We start from the raw sequence: 11482 nt of genomic DNA on the forward strand, positions 1-11482 counted from the left end.
ATCCTGTTGAGCAGAATCTACAGTTTCCAGTATTTTCCGTTTCGTAAAATGATAAAATACGGTGAAGATATTAAAATTAGAGCCGGGACTCGATTAAAAAAATTAATCTAATTAATTAGAGGCTTTGTAATTAATTAATCGAAATTAATCGCATTTTTAATCGCATTTTTTTAAATCGCATTTTTAAGCACAGGGCCATCTAAGCTAATTTACAGATGGCCCTGAGCCCAATAGAGATTGCCCTGAAAAATGCATGCGGACGAAATGGCACGAAGGGTTTGGGGGGCCTCCCCCTAGACATTTTTTAATTTTTGCAGGTCTTAGATGCTGTCTGGTGCATTCTCTAGACTGAATTATAAGATGAACCACCACAATATTATATTGTACAATTTCAATTGTATTCTTCATTTCACTTGTTTGTTTGTTCTTGTTTGTGTTTGCTCGCTTGCATGCCCTGCATAGCTATAAGAAACACTTAAGTTGTTGGTCAAAACACTTTCTATCTGATGAAGGCAAATGCCTTCCCAGATGGAAAAAAGTAGAAAACATTACATTCAGTTATAACTGCCAAAACAAACATTATTTACACTATTATGGCCCCTGTTAAAAATGTTTGTAATGTTAACTACTGTAAGTTGGTCGAACGAATGCCTCCTCATCCGGAAGCTGACCGAGCAGACCCGAGCAGCAGTCGAGAGGAGCCGAGCGCATCCGCGAAGCACACGTCAGAGTTCCCGTTAGCCGGCAAATCTAAATATCTTCGGTCAAAATAATTTCCCTTTAGAGCAATACCGCTTCAGTTGCGCCACTTATGTGACAGACAAGAAGAGTATGTGACAGACAAGAAGAGTCAACTCTAATGTCTAACACTTGATGTGGAGAAAGAGATGTCCTGTGTGGGTTGATTGTGCGTTGATCTGTTGGTAATGCCTCGGGGCTCCGGTGGGCATGTAAACAAATGCATAATGCTGTGCTATACTTTGTGGCCTCATCCAGTTGCATAGCGACACTTATTGTGTAGTTGTCTTTTAATAAGCAGGTAGTCTATCATTAGCTAGAACTAGCTGCATCTGATCGATATGGACATAAACGCGAGTGAAGTCTAATCTGACGGGAGAGAGAGATCAGCTGCTGCTGACGAGTCGAGACTCGACACGCAGCTCTGCATGATCGCATGCAGCGGTGAGCGGAACAAAAGTAACACACACTTCATTACATTACATTACATTACATTGCATTTAGCTGACGCTTTTATCCAAAGCGACTTACAATAAGTACATTCGACCAGGAAGACACAACCTTGAGGAAAACAGAATCATATAAGAACATCAGGTTTCAAAGAGCCAATCGTTTCAAGTGCTGCTCAACTGGCTAAGCCAGTCCTTTATTAGTATATAAGTGCTCTGTTAGCAGTTCTTTGTTAGTCATTCTATCGCTCGAAGTGGAGTCGAAAGAGATGAGTTTTCAGTCTGCGCCGGAAGGTGTGTAAGCTTTCTGCGGTCCTGATTTCAATGGGGAGCTCATTCCACCATTTTGGAGCCAGGATAGCAAACCCACGTGTTTTTGCTGATGGGAACTTGGGTCCCCCTCGCAGCGAGGGTGCAGCGAGTCGTTTGGTTGATGCAGAGCGTAGTGCACGTGCTGGGGTGTACGGTTTAACCATGTCCTGGATGTAGGAAGGGCCAGATCCATTCGCAGCATGGTACGCAAGTACCAGTGTCTTGAAGTGGATTCTAGCAGTTACCGGAAGCCAGTGGAGGGAGCGGAGGAGCGGCGTGGTGTGGAATATCACACGTAGCTATTTTAATTACCTCTCAAACTACCTAAACTAGTTATACTGTAGATATGTTTAGTTTTACTGTCGGGTCATTCATTACTGGATCTGCGAGCTGCATGATACTGGCATAATAGGTTGCCCGATCGGGCAACCAGCAGGTGAGGCTTCATTGCCCGAGCTAAATGCTAGATGGCCCCGGGCCATCGGGCAGTCCTTAATGTCGAGCCCAGTGACAATCCAGTGAGCTGGTTATTTTCTCAGACGTGGACTTACTTATCCTGGCCCTGAAACCAGTCATCTGGTTGAGTGTGGGTTGGGTCAGGGTGTGGTTCCTTGCACTCGGAGTCGAGCTAAGGTCCACGCTAGCTGCTACATGCTTTGCATTTAGGTGATACTTTAGGCTTGATGTGCTGCGGTGATATGCACATTCTTTTTTGCATAATTTGCACACAACCGTGCTCTTGTCGACGCTTCCATCCGTCCGTTTTTTAAAACAAAATGTCCCATCCACGGGGCCGACCAAAGCGGTCTCATCAGCTTGTTCGTTCATGTTTGACTATTGTTCACCGTGGTTTGTTGTTGTTTGAAGTCCCATGCTGAAGTCATGAACGTTAGTTGGTGCTCCAGTATAATCGGTACGCTTGAAACTCATCCAGTGAGAAACGTTCCGCTGTGCAAAAATAAGTGCGATTAAAGTGCGATTAAAATGCGTTAATTTTTTTAACGCGTTAATTTTTGTGTAATTAATTAATCGTAATTAACGCGTTAAAGTCCCGGCCCTAATTAAAATATGTGCTTCCATTATTCATACTTCTGAAATATATCTGTATCAACTTTATATCATCGTATGTCCGTGTTTTTGGTATTTTTGCATGAAACAAAGACTGGCATATAGTTTCAAGCCAGTACTTTCGACAGAAATACACATATACATCCTGTTGAGCAGGATCTACAGTTTCCAGTATTTTCCGTTTCGTAAAATGATCAAATTCGGCGAAGATATTCAAATATGTGCTTCCATTTTTCATACTTTTGAAATGTATTAACTTTATATCATCGTATCTCCGTGTTTACTGGGTATTTTTGCATGAAACAAAGACTGGGATATAGTTTCAAGCCAGTACTTTCGACATAAACACACGACAATGTTGTCCGGACTGTTGTTTTTATGCGGCACCGGCTTGAACAGGTCATGTGATCTGATCACGCCGGCGTAACGGTCGACTCCAAAGGGTTAATATTAAATACATATAAGTATTTTTACAACTTGTATTTAGAAATACTCCGTAGTAATTATTGATGCATACATGTGTTCATCCATTCAATGTGGCATCTGCTATAATGGGGTTAATGTATGATATTACTTAATAATACAATACATTATAATATATGATATGATAATTACATTTTAGTTTTATTCATTTCTTATTTCATAGTTTCTCATTATTATTATTTTTATCGCTCATCTTATTTTTGATTTGATTAATCTGTGTGAATCTGTGCTGTCCTGTTTTTCACTCTCACCCAGTTGCTGTTTGAACTACTGAATTAATAAAGGTCCATCTTATCTTATCTTAATGTATAAGTTGATTTACTTCAATCTACTGAACTGTGTAAAAACACCCCAACAATATTACAAGAAATATACTGCATAAAGCAAACTATATACTTTATTTGATCTAAAATATTGATGTTTCTACAACACCCAGTTGTCCTTGTGTATTTTGTGAATAAAGCGCCATCTCATGGTTAAATCCTGGAATTGAACAAATGGGGAAATTGGGCAACGCCCTCTAGCAATTTGGCAACACCCCCAGCCACTGGCATCCGCTGGGCTTTTGACTGGGACACACCCATGTGAGTCCTATCTGGGGTGCTACATCTGTACCACTCTCATGTTCCGAATAACCCAGCTTCCCCCAAATTTCTTTTTGGTGTCTATCTACGCCGGGATCCTGAGTCGTGGCTGATCCTGTTACTGCGGTCCTATGTCCTGGATCCTGAGCACTGGATCCTGCATCCTGAGTCCTGGATCCTGAGTCCTAGATCCAGAGTCTTGTGTCCTAGATCTGATTCCTGGATTTCGAGTTGTGTCTGAACCTGTCACTGTGGTCCTGCCTGACTCTCATCATACTACTTCCCTGATGGCTCCCACAGGATTGTTGACATCCTCGTGGATTCATCTTATTATTATAGACAATTGCATATCCAAACATTTGGTCTACCTATGTTGTAAATGTATTATCTTTTCGATTTACACACGTCATCTATTGCACGTCTGTCCGTCCTGGGAGAGGGATCCCTCCCCTGTTGCTCTCCCTGAGGTTTCTCCCATTTTCCCCTTTAAACTGTGGGGTTTTTCCTTCTTTGGAAGTTTTTCCTTATACCAGGGGTGTCAAACTCAAGGCCCGGGGGCCAAATCCGGCCCGCGACTTCATTTTATGTGGCCCCACAAGAGCTTGCAAAGAATATAATATGTTTATTATACGGTTACATGCTACTTTACAGAAGCACGTTGCCCATAAACGACATGTCCCACAAGGGATCTCAAATTAGATTTTTTCTCAGAATTTGACTTTTTTTGTCAAAATATGCCTTTTTTCTTAAAATATGCCTTTTTCTAAAAAAAAAAAATCTAAATGTGACATTCTTACTGAAGAGACTTGCAATTATTTGCCCTAGACTTGCTTTCAGACGTAGTTAATTATGAAGTTATAATAATAATCCAATGCAGAGGCAATAATGTAATATAATACATTAATTTATATATATTCAATATTTATATATGTGTTTTTGGTCTTAAAGTTACAACCGGCCCTTTGAGTGCAACCATAATACTGATGTGGCCCGTGGTGAAATTGAGTTTGACACCCCTGCCTTATACGATGTGAGGGTCTAAGGCAGGGGTCTCAAACTCAAGGCCCGGGGGCCAAATCCGGCCTGCGACTTCATTTTATGTGGCCCGCAAGAGCTTGCAAAGAATATAATACGTTTATTATACAGTTACATGCTACTTTACAGAAGCAGGTTGCCCATAAACTACATTACATCCCACAATGCATCTCGTTTTGTGACATGTGCACTGAAGAGACTTGCAATTATTTGCCCTGGACTTCTGCTTTCAGACGTAGTTAATTACTAAGTTATTATCCTATCCGATAATAATCCAATTCAGAGGCAATAATGTAATAATACATTATTTTATATATTTATATAGTTACAACCGGCCCTTTGAGTGCAACCTTTATGCGAATGTGGCCCGCGATGAAATTGAGTTTGACACCCCTGGTCTAAGGACAGAGGGTGTCATATTGTCATTCTGATATTCTATACAAACTGTGAAGTCCACTGAGACAAATTTAACATTTGTGATATTGGGCTATATAAATAAACATTGATTGATTGATTGATTGATACACATACACTCAGATACTGACTTATATGTCCTCACATACCATTGTCTCTATAGACCACATGATATTCAGACTACTGCAGTGCATACACACACACACACACACACAGCCCAAATAAACATGTTGGGATGTAAACAAATAAAATCAAAAAGCAGAATTTAAATTAAATGTACCTTTTTAGCTCTGCTGAGAGCAGAAAGCACCGGACCTGTCGTCTTAGTGTAGCTCTCAGTGCAGTCGCTGTTAGTCACCATCTGTAGCAGATAATATACAAAGAGAAGGATCAATAAACAAACAAAGTCAGAGAATATTTGGAATTGAATAAAAGAATGGTCCTGCTGATGACAGAAATAATGAAAACGTTGTTTAAAACCTTACTGGATCCTTTTGTAAGACACAAAACATAAATTTGAGATATTAAATCTATGTTTAATGTAAAAATACTAGGGCTGTCAGTCGATTAAAATATTTAATCGCGACTAATCGCATGATTTCCATAGTTAATCGCGATTAATCGTAAATTAATCGCACATTTTTTATCTGTTCTAAATGTACCTCAGAGGAATATTTTTCAAGTTTGTAATACTCTTATCAACATATGAGTGGACAGATATGCTTTATGCAAATGTTTGTTTATTATCATTGGAACAATGACTAATATTCTCCTGAATATTTTCAATACAACAACCTGGAACCTCTCTCTCTCTCTCTTACACTCTCTCCCAACCCTGTGTACTTCTTTGCACTGAGCCAGTTGCTCAAACAGACAAGCCTGTTTACAGTTCAATCAGGAGAGACGTAATGTATGGAATTCATGTTTATTATCGGTCACATTATATAAATGAAACATAATGATGACAGTTTATGACAAGAGAACGAAATGGTGTTTGGTGATTAGGCCCAGGTTTTGTAGGATATCATTCGGGAAGGGAAATAACCGTTTCCGATGAACCCCCCCGGGTCTAGACACTGGTGATGGAGATAAGTGGTTAGGTCCGGTTGGAAGGGAGGAGGTTAAGCTTGGCCCTGAGTTGGAAGCAGGAGGCGAAGGGGTGGAGGAGGGTTGCGCGTTGACACCTGAAAGACAGCTGATAGAAAAGGGGAGAGCATATATAGAGGGATTAACAGGTGCGATAATTAGGCTTGTGAATGGAGGGAAGTGATAGGTTGGCTAAGGAGTGGCGGTCCCTGTCATCTAGTGAAGGGAGCGAGTATTGCCATGACGTGCAATATGGAGTGATAGGTCTTCCTGTCTGAACTTGCGCTAAGCTTCATTTGTCGGCTAAATGCCCCTCCTCTGTCTTCATAACAGTCAAAGCATGAGACTGAAGTTCCCACTGTGGGTCAAAATAATGCGCTGTGATGTGCAGTCGGATGCGATCCGAATTATCTCAAACAGTCCCTCGTCCTCCACAATATTAATTGTCCTGCAAGCTGTAGCCACTGCTACCCATTTAGCTATCGCTGTTGAAAGCTTGCTGCTCGTAGACGTCGTCACTGCAAAAACAGCCCTTCCAAAAACTAGTAAAAAAAGAATGAAAACAAGATGTTTTCGCTTGTTATGAGCAAAAAAATCTGCCATAAGAACAAGTGAACATTAGCTTGGTAAGATATCTTGAAATAAGATGCGATATTTAGATACATGAGATCTTGAAACTAGCTGGGAGAACTAATTTTGAACTTAATTTTACCAGAATTAGGAAATCTTATGTTACAGAAATTAGCCAAAAATGATCAAAAACAGTATTTTCCCCTCAAAATAAACTTTTAATTTCAGGACCATTTACCCTTATTTTAAGTTATATGATATGAGACTCTTACTTGAAATAAGATGTGCAAGTATGGCTTAAGTAAGCTGGAAATACTCCTATTAAGCATTTACTACTATTATTAAGTCAAGAATTTAACTCTTTGTAAGCTCTACAATGGCGACACAGATCTAGAATTATCGCATTCTCCAAATAAGTCTGTGAAAATGAAAACAAGTCTTTAATTTAGCAGTTTATTTTCTACCAGTGAACTACAGGAGCATACACGGCAAAATACTTACATGGAAATGATCACAAGAAAACACTTGACATAATTTCCAAAACTGTACAAACTGCTCCAGAATTGAAAAAAACACTTTTCCTTGGCCCATGATATACCCTTCCATAAAGTTTCATATTCAAAAGCCTAGTTGTTTTTCCTTACAGTAACACACACAGGACCAAAAACATAACTTCCTTAGCAGAGATAATGAATGAACATTAACACTGTGAAACACAAACTTCAGTGGCCTGGAATAGAATAACAGAACTTGAGAATGACATCTGGCCATATATCACTTTTTGTTCTATTGGCCAAGAAAAGCTTTCCATTCGGCCATGCCTTTCTTGTAGGATGGTGTGAGGTCTTTGTCATGGATTTTGTCCAAGAGGATCTCTGTTTGTATGACTGAAAGCAAGGTGGCTACACACTTGGGGTATGTAAGGTGAAAGGCATAATAGTAGGCCATAAGGTATATGGCACCCACAGCAATGTCCTGTTTTGGGAATGTAGCTATTGGCGCATCACCTATGGCCAGGAGGCAGCTGGACGAGCTCACAATCAGGACTGGACACGGAAGAGGTCGCTTCTTCAAGTAGGAATTGGAATTGGTCTTCTTTTACCTTAAAATGTATAACACAAATGTATGCCATTAGGATCATGCACTATTGTTTTAAAGTTCATTTTCGTTATTTGTAAACTCAAGCCTTTTTAACTGTCTTCAATGCATGAACTCAAGGTTTAAAGTATGTAAGAATGAATATGTTTGTTTGCTGTACAAACTGGTTTTGCTAGTATTGGTTAGGTTTACCAGGCTAAGCTATTCTTCATTAGATCTCTCAAAGCTACAACAAACCCTTGTGTTAATTACAGTGTCTTTGAAGGCATAATAATACATTTTATTTAGAGGCACCTTTCAAGTCAACCAAGGACACCTTACAATTCATAAAATATTCTAAAAAAGGTTAAATATGGATAACATTTCTTCTACTGTCTGCAAGCTGAATCAAGAAATGTAATACACACTCCCTTTTATTTATTTTTCACAATTCAATTAATTATCTGTGCCTTGATGAAGAATTGTTTTTATAAAATTCAAATGAATAAGCAAGGTGCTCATATTCAAAAATAAAATGGTTAAATTCAACCTTTTTTCTTCTTATCTTATTAAAAATAGGCCATTAAAATGTTTTTACTGTGATAAATATGTCGCCATTGTGCCTGGCCCTTGCATAAGTAATGAATGTGTTCCACAATAGTACTGGGTAGAAGAAATCCATATGGTACTTTCCTAAAATATTAAATACTGCATTGTTGTTGCTTTGGACCAGGGGTGGGGAACCTTATTCCTCTCAAGGGCCATTTCAATTTGTTCAAGATCCTCCGAGGGCCGTACAAATGGTTGACCTCTGCTTAAAAATACTAAAATCACAGCCCATTCATTTGGCCTTTCTTTCATGCTGTGCAAAGAAAACGCAACCTCTGAATTCAGATATCTCACCATGACTCATGCATGCACGTGCACGGTGTGGCGTGACCACCCAAACAGAAAGATATGGACACAAGATGTGTACAAATGTATTTAGTTTCCTATCCATGTGGACATGATTTAAGTGTGGGGGGGGGGGGACCTAACCTCCTCTAGGGGGGTCCTCACCTCCTCTAGGGGGGTCCGGGGGGCATGTTCCCCCGGGAAGATTTTTTTTTAAATGTTGAAGTTGAAAGCATCAATCTGGTGCACTTTGAGAGCAACATTAAGAGATCTATGGAAACATCTCTCAACACCCAGATGAAACAGAACTGGAAGAAGATTTATTTTTCTTTATGGATAGTTTACAAATCACTCTCCTTTCAAACTGTATTCGTGTTTATTAATAACAACTTTTTTTTACTGTCTTATAGTATTTTATACCTGTTTACTTTATTCTCTTATTTTTTTATAACTATAATGATCATATAAAGATGTGCCTTTTACCTCACTGGTTGTAGAAAAAGCTTCTTATATTCATTAGCATAGCTAGCTAACCAGATGCTAATAACAACAAAGGTATTGACTGTATGCTCAGTGTGACGGATGAACAGATCGCCACTGGGCTTTCAGCTAAAGACACAGCCACGCAGAAACATTTGTCCGGCTCCTTATGGGTATTGCAATGTGTGGAAGACCCGGAGTGACGTTCTGGGGCTCTCCGTCAGAACTGGACCCCTGTCAGACGAGACCTATACCACGTGATGACACGTTAGACTCGTGTTGTGTTCAAGGACCCTGACCTTGGCCAGGAAAAACTAGCACTCACTTGTTTCATCTTTTTGCGGTCTAGATTTCTTTAATTTTTGTTTATAAATTACCTCGAGGGCCGTACCAAATGGTCTCGCGGGCCGTATACGGCCCGGAGGCTCCCCACCCCTGCTTTGGACAGTCAAAATTATCCTGCTACATTTTACACACTCACCTCGAGGACATGCAGCAGAGCCTCACTTGCATCTCTTAGCTTTTTTGGAGGAGCAGACGGAGAGGGGAACAGTGATGGCAGCACACGCAGGATCCTTATAGCCTGTTCAGCTGTTTGGAAAAATACATGACTTTTATAGAAATTGCAGGAGGTAAAATCTGAACAACAGTCTAGTACAGATGTGATGCTTTAAAAACATGAACATTCAACAAACAGTTAAACTCCATCGCAGATTAAAATAATGAAGCCAATACAACAGCATATGAAGTTGGCAATAAACATGCCTTAATGTATGTCCAACTAACCCTGTTCACATAACATTATAACTTACCTTTGTCCATTCCCAATGGAGGTTTCAGCATCTTTTTCCATACGCCATAAAACTGCACCTTCTGGCAGAAGTCTTGCTATCTTTCCTTCATTTCATCAATGCTGTGGCTGTTATCCTTGTCCAGAAGACGTCGAAGCTCACCCATTGCCTATGAAATATCCAATAAACCAAAACAGAGATCGAAACTATCACTTAGGAGTAGGGTTGGGTATCGTTTGAATTTCCACGATTCCGATTCCGATTCTACTTTTCGATTCCGGTTCTTAACGGTTCTCGATTCCGATTCTTTGAGGGGCAGGGTAAAAAAATTATACATGCTTCTTCCACCAAAAAAATTACATTTATTCGAGAAACTTTTACACAGGTTAGTTTAAAGTAATATTCACATTAATCAGTCTGTTTATATTCACTGCTATGTAACTTTAACCTGAGAACCACTGAAGCTACAACAGTGCAACAGTCCAACTTTTAAAAACAGTTCTTGTTGAGAAAAACAAGCATATCTGCCTTCTTAGGCATACAGGGAAGAAATGTTTGAACATTTTGAAGTAAAATGCTTCAATCTGGTGCACACGCAGAATTACTAGAGACTAGATCTAGGGGGTACAACTCTAAACACCCATATGAAAAAGATCGGTTTACATTTTAATAATTAAATAACAAATAGCCTACATGTAACCCATTTTATTTTTGTTGTTCATTCATATCTTATTTTACTATTTTATTTATGCATATTTTTTTATCTCTCCAGTTTAAAACGATATGTCTGGTTCACTGTCCTATAGTATACATTGGAATGATTTCAAACCTGTTTTATCCCAATAATTATAAAAGAGTGCCTTGGAAATATGTGTTTACATAAATTGTGATCAAAACGTTTGAGACCCACTGAGATAACTTAAGTGAACTATCTAAACACTCAGAGTCCTTTACCTCACTGAGCTGTAGTTATCAGCCTCTCAGTATGACTGGAGAGGACTCTCCCTCCACATCATTGTAGAAACATCTTCTTCTTCCGTTACGGAGCGTCCACACTACAGCTCCAAAAATAGCTTGGAGCTGGGCGTGTCTGGAGCTTGGGGATTTTATTCAAGCAACACGGCCAACAACCAATCACATGAATCTCCCGCCCCCGACATACAAAGCAAAAACCCCCGGGGATTTTATGCGAGCAATATATATATAAACTCCCCAAACAGGCGAAAACCTACCAGTTTCCCCCACTGTCTCTGCCACCTCCCTCCATGCCTGGTTCCTCCGGTTTGTATCCCGGTAGGTGAAGAGGGTCTGGTCATACAAAACCGGGTGATTCGCCACGGCGATAGTTAGTTTCTCCTCCGACTTTTTTTGAAATATAGAAATGAACGGCGGGATATCTCTCCCAGCTTGGACGCGGTTTGATTGGCTAGCGCTTCAGCTGTCAGATTTTGGGAAACGGGATTTGATTGGCTGGCGCTGGCTACTCCGGCGTCCAGGCGAC

General features: G+C 39.9%; 1 long non-coding RNA gene across 1 annotated transcript; it reads right to left on the reverse strand.

Annotated features, from left to right (window-relative positions):
- Positions 1-7178: 7178 nt before the first annotated feature.
- Positions 7179-10143, reverse strand: LOC117442427 (uncharacterized). Its single transcript, XR_004551519.2, has 3 exons — positions 10003-10143; positions 9672-9781; positions 7179-7841 (listed from the first exon to the last, which is right to left on the reverse strand). It is a non-coding gene; the product is annotated as an uncharacterized lncRNA (long non-coding RNA).
- Between the last annotated feature and the right edge of the window lie 1339 nt (positions 10144-11482).

Source organism: Pseudochaenichthys georgianus, unplaced genomic scaffold (assembly GCF_902827115.2).
Source record: "Pseudochaenichthys georgianus unplaced genomic scaffold, fPseGeo1.2 scaffold_427_arrow_ctg1, whole genome shotgun sequence".
Classification (NCBI taxonomy): Eukaryota; Metazoa; Chordata; class Actinopteri; order Perciformes; family Channichthyidae; genus Pseudochaenichthys; species Pseudochaenichthys georgianus.